At 41.1% G+C, this 15,550-nt stretch overlaps 1 long non-coding RNA gene across 3 annotated transcripts; it reads right to left on the reverse strand.

The window, feature by feature from the left end:
• Positions 1–9,601: 9,601 nt before the first annotated feature.
• Positions 9,602–13,670, reverse strand: LOC142413142 (uncharacterized). 3 transcript variants are annotated; one of them, XR_012776682.1, is made up of 5 exons: positions 13,612–13,670; positions 13,334–13,531; positions 13,134–13,222; positions 11,620–11,814; positions 9,602–9,852 (listed from the first exon to the last, which is right to left on the reverse strand). It is a non-coding gene; the product is annotated as an uncharacterized LOC142413142 (long non-coding RNA). The 3 variants fall into 3 exon arrangements; XR_012776680.1 differs by having other exon boundaries at positions 9,602–11,814; XR_012776681.1 differs by lacking the exon at positions 13,134–13,222 and having other exon boundaries at positions 9,602–11,814.
• Between the last annotated feature and the right edge of the window lie 1,880 nt (positions 13,671–15,550).

Below are 15,550 nucleotides of genomic sequence, written 5' to 3' on the forward strand. Positions count from 1 at the left end.
CTTGGACCAGCAATTCCCAAACTAGAAATCACAATTCTGGAAGTGTGACTGCAAATGGTATTATGAATCCAGCCACAAAGATAATTTGAATACTGCTGTCTTAAATATCGTTTAATATCCTGCTTACATGAAATGTGAAAAATGTGGATCAATATAAGCACTATTAAGATGGTTCTAAACCCCTCAAAGATAGTCCCTTTACTGTAGAGGAAATTTGCTGAGGTCAAGGCATAATTTTCCAGTTTGTATTGCCAGTGTATACGAAAGCAGACAGTCCACTGTATGGGTATGAAGCTCTGTATTTTTCTCCTCTCTGTTGAAACCTTTATTTGTTGGTAGTGTTTGGGTTTTTTTTAAGTAGGAAGTGGAAGTTACTCTCCAGTCTGAAATTAAAACAATTTTAACTACCACCCCCCACAAACTACCCAAATTGCTGTGATTTGCATACAAAGGGAAAAGACTCGATTTTCATGTCATGTACTCTCTGGTGCACCTCCCTCTCTCAAAAGCAGACTGGCAAAGAAATTGAGACTGCTTTGTATCTTTTTCAGTATACCATGCCACAATACATTTGTACATTTTTACTGTATCTGCCCTCTGAGTATTTGGTCCTTTATCCTTATAATAATTGCTTTGTTACTTTCTTGTAGTTTCACTGTACTTTGGCACTGGACAGAAATTGTCTTGTATTCTTATGCTGATCTTTATTTCATAAGGATTTCAGAAAAGAGGCAAATTAACAGAGCTGATAAAGTCCTAGGGAAAATTTTATTGTGCCTTCCATAGTGAGAGCTGAAGAAGCTGGCATACAAAGAAGAGGACTTCTTCTTTCTTGACTTTGTATTTAGTTCATTCCCTACCTTGACAACTTATGGAATATGCTTGCCATTTTTTTTCCCAATAATATCTTTAAAATAAACTAGAACAGACTCTCTTTCATTTATGTATAGATTTTGGCCATGCCTCAGGAAAGCACTCAGGTGTATTTTTTGATCCATTTCTCTTCAAGACAGCATATAAGCACCTGAGCAAAGATAACCATACAGGTAAGTGTTCTGAGAAGCATCAGGTAAACTCAAAATCTGAACTGAACAAAGGTCTCTCTTCACCTAGCTATAAGTTCATCTGGAAAGTCAATTACCCTTCTGTTTTCCTTTTCCCTCTTCCTTCAAAGAAAAGGCATAGACAAAGCTGCCAATGATGCGTAGACATCAGCAACGGTGGCGGTGCCCCTGTGAAAATGTATTTAAGAAAGGGCAAAAATGCTGGACAGGCAGAGGAGTGAGGAAAAAAAGTGTGAGAAACAGCCCTGCAGACACCAAGGTCAGTGAAGAAAGAGGTGGAGGAGGTGCTCCAGGAGCCAGAGCAGAGATTCCCTTGCAGGCCCATGAAGAAGACCATGGTGGAGCAGGGGAAAAGTGTGAGGAGGAAGGAGCAGCAGAAAGAACTGTTATGGACTGATTGCTACCCCCATTGCCCATCCTCCTTTGCTGCTCAGAGGTGGGGGAGGAGGTAGAGGATCTGGGAATGAAGGAGTGAAGTTGAGTCTGGGGAAAAACAAGGGGAGAAGGCGCTATTTTAATTTTCTGTCTTTGTTTTTGATTTCCCAACACTATTTTAACTGGCAATAAATTAAATTAATTTTCCCCTAGTATGTTTGGCCCATGACAATAACTGGTAAGTGATCTCCCTGTCCTTATCTCAACCCACGTACTTTTTCATCTTATTTTGTCTGCCTGTCCTGTTGAGAAAGGGGAGTGAGAGAGTGGCTGGGTGGGCATCTGACAGCCAGCCAAGGTCAATCCACCACAAGTACAAATTATTTCTATCGCTGGAAGTACAAGGAGCACTTTCTACATGGTTCATGTACAATTTCTACCAGCTTAAGAGTTAGGTCATTGTGAATATACTTAGAAATCTTACCTTAATGATGATACATTATCAAAAGAAGTTTTAAAGAAACTTTTCTCAAGCTACTTAGAGGCTGAAGTTTAAATAGTTGTCATTGTTGAGGAAAAGGAGAACTTATATACTTACTTCCAGGAAAGGTTTTCTGTGATCAAAATAAGACTGTACTTAAGACTGGCCAGAGACATCAGTCATTGTAGTGACATGTTTTGGGAGAGGATTCTTTAAATAATGCTGTACAATGTCTGAGTAGAATGAGAATAACTTTGGGTGTAGAAGCAGTTTTTCATGAAGAAGCTAGTAGGATCACTCTGCATGTCCTTTAGCTAACTTGAATGAAAAATCCTATAGAAAACTTGTTAGGATAATGGTTTTAATTTTCCAGCACTGCAAGATGTTGCAGGTGATGATATAGTAATTGCTGTGCAACGAGCATATTAAGAAACAACAGAACTTAAAATTACTTCATTGTTCCAATTGCTGATTTGAGAATGGAAAATACTCCCAGTACTATTATAAACAGTGGATATATTGGCAAACTTTGCAGAAGAATTCTCCTTTTCTGCCTGCCAACTTTATGGCCCTCCAGGAAGAGAAACTGTTTAACTAAGCTACTGTAAAGTGCACCACAATTACCTGTGACAAGCATAAAATATTACTTTATTTATTAGGCACCTTTTTATCAACTGTTGCCTATGGTACCTTGCAGAATAAGATCATTTACATACAAACATATGAGATGAACGAACTGCAGTCCTGAAAGAACAGGATATTAAAAAAATATTTGAGAGACATTTAACTTCCATTTCTATGGAAATATTTAACATATGAAAAAACCCTAAGTTCTAGTGACCGTCAGTACATATTGCTGAGTTCATTTCTTCACAGACTTCTGAAATGAAAGTGACTTGTTATTATAAGAATGAGGCATTTTGGAAGAACTGAAAGATTTGAGTCTACATATTTTTTTTAATTTAATGGCAGGTTTATATTATATGCAGTTAAAACACAGTCCTTAAAATATATTTAGAATTGAAGCTGATTGGAAGTTGTCAGTGAAACGGCTTGTAAATTTTGTCAGAAATTGACCTATAGAAAGTGAAGATGAAACAGAGCAAGTTTTCTCAGATCTAGAGTAAAATTTTTAGTTGGCAGACTTACTTCAGTTAGCCAACAATCTGCAAGGAAGGGTACAGAGGATCTGATCAAGCAACAAGTGTCTGCCCCATGTGGTTCAGAAAAAGATGTATTCAGTAACCCAAATATCCATTGACAACTGAAATGATCTAGTATCTGATCTGTTAGCTACTTTTGCCATAGAAATTGTTCTAATCAAAACCTTCTATATTTTGGATTACTTCTAATTTGCAAGCAAATCGGGAACAATTTTACAATCTTATTTTGCTGAGGTTTTGAAAAACACGTATTTCCATACCAGCTTGCTTTTCACATGTTTTAATATTTTTTTAAATACAAAACTCATAAAATAATTTCCAAGTCATAAACAGTTGATCTCACAGGTATAATCGATCTCTACGTGATAGCATTCCACAGATTAGCAGCATCTCCTCTCTGTCTGCCATGTTGTCACGATACTACAAGGCAGTATTGAGCCCTGCAGGGGCCATGTGTGCAAACTTACAATAAGCCAGAATTCTTTAACCAAAAAAGTTCCAACCTCACTAGGATCAAAGCATAACAAGTAAGCATAAGAGATAATAGCAGGCAATGTGAATGGAGGATTAAGGCAGTGATAAGATCTTTCAGTTATACTTATCCGTTGTGCGGGTAAGTGGATGGTGAAGCCACAGTCTATCTACAACCAAAGCAAGCTGGATGCTGCACAATCAATCACATCCACATCACACGGCACATGCATGGGGTCCCACAGGCTCTTTACTAACAGATGCTAAAGCCTTTTAGGTTCCCAAATAAATCTCCACCTGCATTACATAAGACTTTAGCTTCACTTAAGATGTCAAATACCGATAAATATTATTATCCACCTCCAGCAGGGGCTCTACTAACCCCTACTGGGTTCACTGATCCCACACATGCTTTACAGCAAAATCACAGAACAAAATGAGGCCATCAGAGCCTCCATTTTTCTGTGAATAGCTTATTTTTGTGTGTGTTCAGCCACAAGTAGAATAGCAGGAAAAGTACAAACCGCGTTCAGTTCTCAAGGAAATAAATGACTAAATGAAAGGACAAACACAAACAAACAAAACTCACCTAGTAGAGAAACATGACAGTGATTGACAGCTACCTAGAGAATGAAACATTGCAGCAAAAGCCAGTTTAATAATATTAGTACTATTTGTATGAGAATGTACTTCCACCTTCTTAAGTTTTTGTTCTTAATTTCTGTGCTTTCCTACATTTGTTAGGATCGTAGATAAACATTTATTTAACAGAATATGAGATTAGTGAAACAGGAAAGCTGGATGGAACTATAGTATTTGGCAGACAAGACCAATCTCTGTTTCAAAAACTCCACAACTGCTGAGGCAGAATGATTTCTCCATTTCCAAAACTGGCGTTGGAAGCTGTAGTGGGTTAACTAGCTGGGTAGGCAGCTAAGCCCCCATCCAGTCACTCGTTCACTCACGCAGTCCCCTGCAGCAGGATCTGGGAAGAGAATAAGAAGGGCAAAAGTGAGAAAAACTCATGGGTTCAGGCAAAGCCAGTTTAATAAGTGTAAAAAAAACCCCAAACAACAACAACAAAAGAACAAAACTTTTGTTGTTGAACAAAATGTCAAGGCAATCACTCACTACTCCCACCAGCAGACTGATGCCTAGCCAGTCTCTGAGCAATGTCTACTTTGGAAAAGCTCAGATCCCAGTTTTATTGCTGAGCATGATGTCATATAGTATGGAATATCCCTTTGGTCAATTCAGGTCAGCTGGCCTGGGTGTGTCCCCTCCCAAAATCTAGCCCACCCTCAGCCTACTGAACTTTGGGGTGGGGGTATGTGTGGACAGACAGCCTTGCTGCTATGTGAGCATTGCTTAGCAATAGCTAAAACTTTGGTGTGTTACCAACATTGTTTTAGTCACAAATCTAAAACACAGCACCATACAAACTGCTGTGAAGAATATTAACTCCATCACAGCCAGACCCACTGCAGAGGCCTACAGAAAACTAAATATTCTCAAGCAACAGATTTGACTGTTCTGTACCAAACTAAACTACATACTGAATCAGTATACTTTTCCAATTGTAACCAGATGTAACCAAAATGATTAGTTTGTTCTTTTAACTAAGCAACATAGAGATAGGAGCCGGATAGACAATACTTTAATGTTGTGTTTATACATCTATGGCTATGGATATGTTGCTATGCTCCCAGTACAGCCCCAGCCCATCTTGACAATGAGTCGAGGGTAGTTAGAATAATTGGTTTGTGTTAAAGGTGCCAAATCATTGTTAGGGACCATGCACCATGAAGAAGGGAAGCAAGTTACTTACGCAAGGTGATATTGTGCATGTCCAGAAGGGGTCAACTAAAGGACACACCTGTATGACCACCAAGGACCACCAGAGACCCCCACAGAAGACCCTCAGAGTTCAAAGACGCATGCATTAATGACCATGCAAATATGATAATCAGTTCTGGAAAATAGAATGAATATGCATGATAATTCCAGGAAATTTGATGCATTTGTATGTAATTGGACAATATAAGTTTTGGTTGATATAACCTGTGGTATGCACGCTAGGTGGAATGATCCCCCGTGCATCCGGCGCCGTAATAAAGAATGCCTGCTTCTTAATACTACATTGGTGTTAAGGAGTTTGGTTCCCGATTTCAGTAACACAATCACAATATTCCGTGCTGAGACACACTTTTTTAGTGAGTAACTTGTTTTGAAGGTGTGGTAGTAGAGCTTTTTTTGTTACTCTTCTCTGATCTTTTTTTCTGCTATTGTGAATGGAAAATTCATGTTCAAGAATTCCTTTTATTTTTGTGAGTAGAACAAGTTAAATATCCTTGTCCTTGCTTTCTCATTTTTTAATTATACAGAGGAAATTGTTTTACCCATTCAGAAATCAGAGAAACTGCAAATGTTTTCTTCATGTACTTTTAACTGCATTTTTTTTCTGTTATTGATGCAATTCTTTACACTAGCAAGACAATAGTGCTGACTACTGAATTTGAAAAAAAAAAAAAATCATGCTACGGTTAGTTCTTAAGAGTTGATAATGATTGGAGCATTAACTGTAAGGTACAGTTATAAGGTATAGATTGGTTAACTCCATACGAACCATATTTGGACTAATACACATGTCTGCTTTTAGCTACAAATTTATTCAGACTCTAACAGTGCTTAATTGTCTCAAAAAAGCAATTGCCAATTACTTTATATACTGACAATGAATTGTCCAATAAATTCCAAGAGTTGGTTGAGAAGACCTTCTATTGACTCTAGACAATCCAAACAGCGCTCAATGAGAATGTTACCTTAGGGTTATTTTGTTGTGGGTTTTTTTACCTAGCTATGTAAAGTGCACAACTAATGGGGACATTGAGATTATCCTATGTTAATACATTTTGTCAGTGTCGCTTTTCATGTCTTTATCTGAAAAAAACAAGGAAACAGATGTCTGATCGCCTAATTTAAAATAGAAATATGACTTAGTGTTCTGTTGTATCAGAGATTTCTGGCAAAAAGGGAATGTTATTTCTAAGGTTGAGCAAAAACAAGACAGCTAACTCAAAACCGGATGCACGTGTTTTTTGAATCAGGTCCTAAGATTTTATTTACTTTGCCTCTAATGTCATTTAAAGAAATGCAACTGAAAACATGGCTTTCTGGTAAAGACATTTGCACCACCTTAAATGTATAAATTACTGATGCCATGTGATTCAGCGAAACACATGCTAGAGAGTAATCAAAGACATAAAGCCATCCTTGTTTGCTGAAGGTTTTAAGCACATGCTTAAAACCAAGCAGATTCCAGAGTGCTTCACAAAATACATTTGGGCTTTGTGCTTCACTGCTTTGACAAATGGAGAACGTAATCAAATAAATGATGTAAGAGTCATCTTTTTACCGCCTCTTTTCCTTTGTGACTGAGAAGAGAATCTGACATCTTCCTAGTATCAATCCCCTGCAAGTTGGGAAGAAATAGAAATGTTACAAGGGTGACAGCTGCTGCTGACAAGAACACTTACCTGTTGTGCACTGTAATGACCCAACCCAAGCTGTTGCAAGACAAGAACTATTAAAAAAAAAAAAAAAAAGACTTTATACATATATTACTTACTTATTTTTCATATCATGATGTTTGAGTTGGAATTTAGGTAAATGGAGTTCATCCATCCAAATTCTTCATGCTTTTTCTATCTCATTAGCTCCATGGCCTGGACAAATGATAAATGTTTGTAATATTGCTGTATTTTAAGTGCATGCTAGAGACTGGAAATACATTGAACAGACTGTTCAAGAAACTGTATTGTTCTTGTTCATTGTCATTAGTGGCCCACGTATTTTGATTCTTATGAGGTAATGACATATAATAACAAAGGTTATTTTCAAATCTTACTACAGATCTTTTGCTCAGCTCATTTTTATGGGAGATAACCACATCTATTGAGATAATGCACCAGATGTTATTCAGGGAATGACTATTAATTTGAACCAATATCTGTAAAATAATCTGTTTTCCAAATGCAAATTGCTTTCTCTACATGCCCTTTTCTTTCCAGCATAACCACCCTGTAAAATTCTGTCTTTCTAGTGTGTCATTCCTTAACACCGCAAAGCGTCAACTGAGAATTTCACTCATACCTGTCTGTTGTTCCCTTTTTGGTCCATGACAGATTTCTTTTATACACTCTGGCAAACATATATTTTACTTCTGCAAACATTCATAAAGGGAAAGTACATAGATTCTAATCAGGATCTCTTATACCTTGAATACAGAATTGCTTTTGCTATAACTTAAAGTAAGTCTGCCTTTTGTACCAGGCATCAGATATAACAGAACTTCATTTGACTTCACCGCCCTTCCAAAAACTCGTCTTGTCTGAAAGTGGGTCTTGCTCTTTTACATGCACCACAGAAAATGCATTGAGGAGTCTTCTATTAATTTCCACACTTCTTCTGTCCTCCATCATTAGTTCAAATGCATTTCAGACTTTGATCTCTCTGGGATAGAGTTTTTTTATGTTAATACCTTGCCTAGTCTGGAAGGGACTCAATTCTGACCACAAAGAAGTAACACAACACTAACAGCTAGATTTTATTTGTCTGTGTGACAACACTAAAATCAGGTGGGGATAGGAGCTTGATAGAAGATGCATGGCTTCTGTATTTAAACACGAACACACTAAAAATACACCTCCACTCCTCTACAAATCTGCTGAAGTGTTATGCCAGTGTGTCTCACACTGCTTGTAAAGTTAGTGCTTGTGGGATGGAGGCCTCCGTTCCATTTCCATCATATCAACTACTGTAAGTACATATTGCACTATTTTCATAGGACTTTCCTTCTGGTAGTTCCTTCAGTAGTTCCTTCAGTAGTTCCTTCTGGTATTGAACTACTACAGCAACTGAGAAGAAATTTTCCCTAAGAAAACCAGGCATTTGATACATAGGACTCTCCACCACAATGCTTCAATGTGATTTAAAATGCATCTCTTCCTTTACCTTTTTCTACAATTATCTTTTCATTTTCCTGAAAGTAACAGTCTTTTGTGATTTTCTAAAGTCCAGCTAGTAAGAAAAAGTGAATACCGGAATACATCAGAGATTACTTTAAAAATGCCAAGCCCATATTTTTGCCTACATGGCCATTGGCCATGGAAACATGGCCAAAATATGCTTAACTTAAAAAAATAGGGAAAAAAAAGTCAGTTACAGTATTGTAGCACATTATTATTGTCATTGTGCCATGGATTTGGAGACAATTACTTTGTTTTCTGTTGCCCACTTCAGTTCTACTGTCAAGGTTGGGAATACTTTAAAGAAGTCATCTGATTTTACCTATCAAGCTATAATTTGCTTTATGTGCTAAGGAGAATTTACAATCATAAACAATGTCTATCACAGTAGAGCCATTAAATCCCTCTGCTCATTCATAGTTAGTGGTTCAGACTGCTGTGTGTTTTGCAGTACAAGGACACAACCTTGTAGCAACTTACCTAGCACAGATAATAACAGCTGTTTAATCCAGAGAATAGATTAAATCTTCCAAGAACAAGGGGCAGTAGATTGCCAACCCCTAGAGAAGTTCATGCCTCCACATCTCAAGTGCTATTGTATCCCTTCTAGACATGTATGTCTAGCTGTGTCTGGTGAGTTCATGTGAGCTTACAGGTCCTGCAATTAATAGCTTCTGAAAGCAGTAGAGAAATACCATCAGTCTTTTCAGAGAGATATCCTATCTCAGAAGACTGTTGTTTTAATGATAGCAAGAGCCTGAAAAAAAAACAACTTTAAAGGAGTCCTCTGCTGCCAAAGGATAGGGCAAGTGAATATGCAATCATTGTTAATGCGGTATGGCTTTGATCTAATTTTTTGGGGAGAAATTAAAAAAATTCTACAGTAGTAGTTCATTCTCTGTAAGTGAAATGCTGGGAAATCCTAAAAATAATCTCCTCTGCAAGAAAAGAAAAAGTCAGTGGATATAATTTTATTCAAGTGAATCATATCTTCATTAAAACAAAAATGTATAGGTCAAAACATGCTGTTGTTGGACAAGCAGCTGAACATGAGTCAGCAGTGTGCCACTGCAGCAACAAAGGCAAATCACATCCTGGGCTGCATCTGCAGGGACATTACTAGCAGAGACAGAGATGTGATCATCCCACTCTACTCGGTGCTTGTCATGCCACACCTGGAGTTCTGGTCCCAATTCAAGAAAGAAGTGGACAGGCTGGAGAGGGTCCAAAGGAAGGCCATGAAGATGATCAAAGGAGCTGGAGAACCTGCCCTGTGAGGAAATATTGAAGGAGTTAGGTCTTTTCTCCCTGGAGGAGAGAAGGCTTGGGGGCACCTCGTCATGGTATCCCAGTACTTATAGGGTGGCTACAAAGAGCATGGAGGCTCTCTCTTCACAAGGAACTACATGGAGAAGACAAGGGGCCATGGGTACAAGTTGCACTGGGAGAGGTTTTGTCTTGACGTAAGAAATACTTTTTTTACAGTAAGAACAATAATTCGCTGGAACAACCTCTCCAGGGACATGGTAGAGTCCCCATCACTGGAGATTTTCAAGATGTGATTGGACAAGGTGCTAGACAATCTCATCTAGGCTCCCTTTCCCATGAAAGATTAGACCAGATGGTCTTCTGAGGTTCTTTCCAACCTGGGCTGTTCTGTGATTCCATGTTTCTCTGATATGTGTATAAAGCAAAATTCTGAATACAGGATATATGTTTCTATAAGCAAATACAGGACTTATTTAGATATGCAGTTCAATTTATGAATGCAAATAGTAACTAGAAATGAAACCCAGGAATATGTGACACATTGTTTTCAAAGCGAAATATGAACACTGGACATAGGCAATTAAGCATTCCCTATGTTTTCTAGCTGAATATGCAAATTTGACATTCAAATCAGACTTCTACAAAAACTCACCCAAGCAAAAACACTAAGAACGTAAGCAGTCCAAAGTTTAAACCTTTTTGCTCTAACTTTAATTACTTAGCCATAATTTCAGTTAAGGGCAAGGCATTTTAGTAGGTTATCATTTTGCTCCTCCCAACTGTTTCAAAAGTCAAGTACAGTTTCCCTTGACAAAATACATAGTGGATGGAATTTTTAGATGGAGAATTTACAGCAGAGTAGCATGCAGAGAATTCATTATAGCTAGGAGAAGGAAGGCAGTTTAAGAAGGTGACAGTATAGTTTGCATAATAGTTTGCCTGTTGCCTGTATAGTTTGCCTGTTGCAAACTAAGGGTAACAACTGCTGAACTGCCTTAATAAATTACATACATTTCTCAGTAGCTAAAGATAAGCATGCAGCAGGTTCTGGAAGAAAGAGGGTCAAAAGGCTGATTATATGATGTAAAAAAATTTAAAATGTTATGGGATACACTGTTAAAATGTGCATTTACCAACACAGACATACACCACTATTTAATGCAGATTTACAGGACAAAGGAATCTAAAGGAATCTAATTCAGGACCATGAGGTTTTTAGGATGGGAGGACTTGATGTGCCTTTCCCCTCTCACATCATGCTGTGCAGCTCCTTGGTTAAGACAGGGTGCCAAGTTTGGATTTAGCGTTTTCAGTGGGTGGTATAAGTTCCTGCCCCATTCAAGTACAGTTTGTTCCATTGTTTGCAATTTCAGTATTCTGCCCTTTGATGAGATTTTGTAATATTATATTATAAGGCCAGAGATTATTAACACCATTGAACTAAAGGCATCATAGTCCTCTACAACACTTTAACTCTGCTTCAGGACTTCAGGCTCAAATGGAACTGTGGTAGCAATTAGGTCTTGGAATTGACCACAGTGGAAGATCTGTGTTGTTACTCCAAGGCAACTTTTTTTAACCTTTAGGTATTGGACATGTATACACAAGTGAATAATATCAGAATATGCTTATTAGATTTAAAGTGGGAAAGGACCAGAAGAGGTGATACTAGTTGAGGAAACAAAGTTATACTGTTCTCTAGATTAAACAAGCTAGCAGGGAGGGAAAGGGAGCACAGTGAGATAAAAATCAGGGTATGTCCACTGCACCTCTGGATGCTATGAAATGAAAACTGAACCTAATTGCAAAGGGTGTGAGCCAAAGTCTGGTGAAGTCAACCTCTTTTGTTGGGAGGGTGGGGTTGGTCAGACTCAAAATTCTCCTTGGCTGATTTAAGCTACGTTTGGTGTGAAAAGGCTGCAGAACAAGTTCCACCTAGGACATCATTAGGGCCAGCAAGAAACCTAAAGAGAAGAGCAGAAAAGCATTAGCATATCAGCAAGTCTCTTTTTATATATTCACACACATATAAATATATGTGTGTGTGTGTATATATATGTATATATATAAAGGTTCATTGGAACTTGCTAGCATTTGCAGTAACAAACACTGCTATGAAGATATTGCTGCCCATGCGCAACCTGGAACTGTTGATCTATCTTATTCACACACTATGTCTCTTGGTCTTTTGTTTTCTCTGGGATTTTATCAGTTCTAGAAAATGGGCATACTCTCATTGAGTGTCTTGAATCCAAAAGTCTATTTGATAGTCGTTGCAGGCTTGATGTGCTGTGGTCTTTGTTAAGAAACACAGTGATCTTTACATAAACAGGCTGACCTTTGTAACTGGCATTTTGTCAGGATGGGCTAAAGGCGGGAGGGGGAGAGAAGAGGGGGAGAGGAGCCTGTGCTACTTATTGCTGTAAGAGAAAGTGTATTCTGAGGCAAATAGGCAAGATGGCATGCCTTTCATTTTTATAACTGCATAATGAAAGCTACATATGCCTACATATTTAACAGCTACTACACTTGAAATGGACACTATTTTTTTTCTTCACTAACCATAACATCCTTCCTTCACTTCTTCACTCCTTTTCTTCCCTCCTCTCTAAAGAAAAAGACAATAAAAACCAAAGCAGGCTAAATCATTGCTAAGATCAGATCACTCCACAATTCTTTAGTATAAAAATTGTTAAACATGCTGACAGGAACAAACCAATGTGTTGCCAGAGGAACCTTGGGTTTCTGCAGTTGTCGAACCTCTCACAAAAGATTCTGGAAACATAAAACTGCCAGACTGGCAAATGTACATGAACACTTCATACTAGTGCTTAGGGAGATAATTGAGAGAAAACAAAAACCTTCTTTATCAAAAAGCTCAACAGAAACGACAGTCTCTTTTGAAGGCCATATGTAGCACAATGGACGAGTGCTGGTGTAATACTGGTGGTCACTCTATATTGTGCAACTTAAACATCACATAGTCTATATGGTTACTGTGCTTACAGATCCTGGGAAGCATGGTGTGAACACAGCCAGGCTACCTTACTCGCATGCGGGGATGCCAAAGCTTCACAAGAAGCAGGCTGTTCCCTGACATGGACTGGCTTTCAGTTTACTGGTACCAAGCTTTCAGCCTAACTATACATAGGGAAATACGTTTTTATTAGCCATAAACATGTGCGTCTGCTTACAGCACACATGTAGGAGAGGGACCGGGGACGGTGGGGGCGAACCAAGCTTTTACGGAAATGCTGGCGCTGCCTCCCCCTCCCACACACACCTTGAAATTCAGCACACACTCTGGAACCACTATGCGAGGAAAAGGGAGATTTTTCCAGCGAGTGAGCTCGTGATTTCCATACAGAGAGCCTAGAAGCGCCGGGAAGGCGGGGATGAAAGGGGGATGCTTCTCTTACCCAGGGGAGGGAGGGGAGCACGGATGATTAGCAAGAACATTCCCGCCCATCCCTCTCCCCGCACCTCACAAATGATTATCGCCGCGATGTCCGCCTCCCCGCGTCACTCCGAGCAGCCGGTTCCCCACGCAAGGGCCCCCACCGCCGCCTTTCCCTGCCGGGGACGGAGAGCGGGCCCCGGCCGGAACGCGGAGGACGCAGCGGCCACAGTTGGGAGAACAGGCAGGCGCCGGCAGGGAAAGCCAGCTCCGGGGGAACCTGCCTGTGCAAAAAAAAAAAAAGGATCTGAAACAAAGGCTTGGTTGAGGATAGGGGGAGAGGCTGGGCCAGCGGTCCTCTTACCCGGTCGATACCGCCGCTGTGGCTCGCTGGATTGCGGGTGGAGAAGGAGGAGGAGGAGCGGGTGCCGCCCCACCTAAAAGCCGGCCAGCAGGCTGCCTCCCGCCGCACCGGTCCCCCCGTCCCCCCCGTCCCCCCGGGTAGTGCTGTGCACCCCCGGCTGTGCCGCGTACCCCGGTCCCGCGGGCTGTCCTCGGCCGTGCCGTGCCCCTCCACCCCAGCTGTGTCGTTCCCCTTGGAGAAGCGGCGGACTGGCGCCGTCGGCCCCCTGCCCCGCGGCTCCCCACACCCCGCCGCGCAGGCGGCCCCCTCCCCCTCTCCCGCCCTCCTCCGTCCCTGAGGGAGATTGGCGAAGTCCTGCAAATCCTGACCCCGGCGCGGGGACCTCTGCGGAGCGCGCAGCCCCAGGACTAGGTCGGTGTCCCTTCCCCAGCGTCCCAGCCTGCCCCTCTCCGCAGCTGGCGGGATGAGAGCCTCTCTCGCTCCTCTCCGGACCGCCTCTGCTCGCTACAGCCTCCCACTTCTCGGTGCAGTCTTCTCTTTGCTCCACCTGGCCTGGTAAAACCCCTCTCCTCCTGCCCGCTGTTAAGATCCCACAATTGTTATTCTTTCCTTGAGGATCACTACCATCACCACCAAAAAAACACCCCAGCCCCAGCAAATCCTATCCCTCCCCGCAACTCCTCTTGCTATTCGGATTTCCTTCCCTCTCTTCTCCTCCTCCCCGCCTCGCCCCTCCATTTCCTTTGGGTCTTGAGCCTCTCTCTCCCCTACACACACACACACACACATACACACACAGAGGCACGCACGGTGTGAATGGTTTGTTGTGCCACTCAGAACTGCTGATGGTTTCCAAAGTCTCATCACCATGCAAAGCCCTCCTCTAGCTTGAAGCCGAAGATCACGGACTATATGCGTGGAGTCGGGATGCATTTTCCTCATAGCCGCTTCGCTTCCTGCAATTTCTCCCGGTAAGTAGGTTTTATTTCACATTCAGATTGCTTGTTTTCAATAACAAGAACACTTTAAAAAAAGAAAAAGAAAAAAACAACGTCTCAGTTGCCTCGCCTTGCTTCTGAACCTTTCATTAGCCTGGCTGGCTCCACTTTCTGAACTCGAAGAAATTACGAAACACCAGCCCTGTTTGCCCACATCCATTCCGTACGTTAGTGACTGCTCTCGGCACTAAGTTGCAATCCGCACCGCAGTCCCACTCGCAGTCTTTACCATTCTACTGCTTATTCATCACATTTTATTAATGTTTTCATCGGGTGCTGTACCTGCTACATTCTCTAGTTTAACACTTGCAGATACAGCTGTTCGCATCAATGCTGGAAGGGCTCAGTATTCCTCCCCGTGTAGGAAGATGGACAAAAATCGCTGCTGGTTAAGGAAGTCGTGAGCATGTCTCAAGGAGAGTCTGGAAGTCTGCGAGGGGAGATAAGGTGGAAAAAGTTAATTACTCTTTCTGATCCCCTGAAGAAGCTTGGATTGGATTGAAGGTGGGGAATTATTCTCCACAAGGAATAGGAAAGGATTTCCAGACCTGATTAAATCTGTCCTGTCGCTTGTGCTCGAAGGTACGCAGGCAGGGGAGGCTGGGCGGGCTGCGGCCGGCGCGGGGGAAGCAGCATGCGGCTGCAGCCTGCTCCCGCCCGCCTGCTGTCTGCTCTCGCTTCACGCCCTTCCCGCGCTTCTTAATCCCGTTGCACCTCCTGATTTTATTTATTACTATTTTCGGGGATACCTATATTTTTGCTGGCCTGAGGAGCGCAGGATAGGAGCTAGGCGTAGTCTTCACAGAATGTACGCTCACATATATATCTACCTGCCGCGTTTTGAAACGTAGACTATCTTTTGAATCAAGTAGGGGTTTCTTTACTTTGAAAGAAAAATAGAGAAGAGGACCAAGGGAAATAAACACTTTTTGTTAAAAAAA

This window comes from Mycteria americana, chromosome 7, assembly GCF_035582795.1.
Source record: "Mycteria americana isolate JAX WOST 10 ecotype Jacksonville Zoo and Gardens chromosome 7, USCA_MyAme_1.0, whole genome shotgun sequence".
NCBI lineage: Eukaryota > Metazoa > Chordata > Aves > Ciconiiformes > Ciconiidae > Mycteria > Mycteria americana.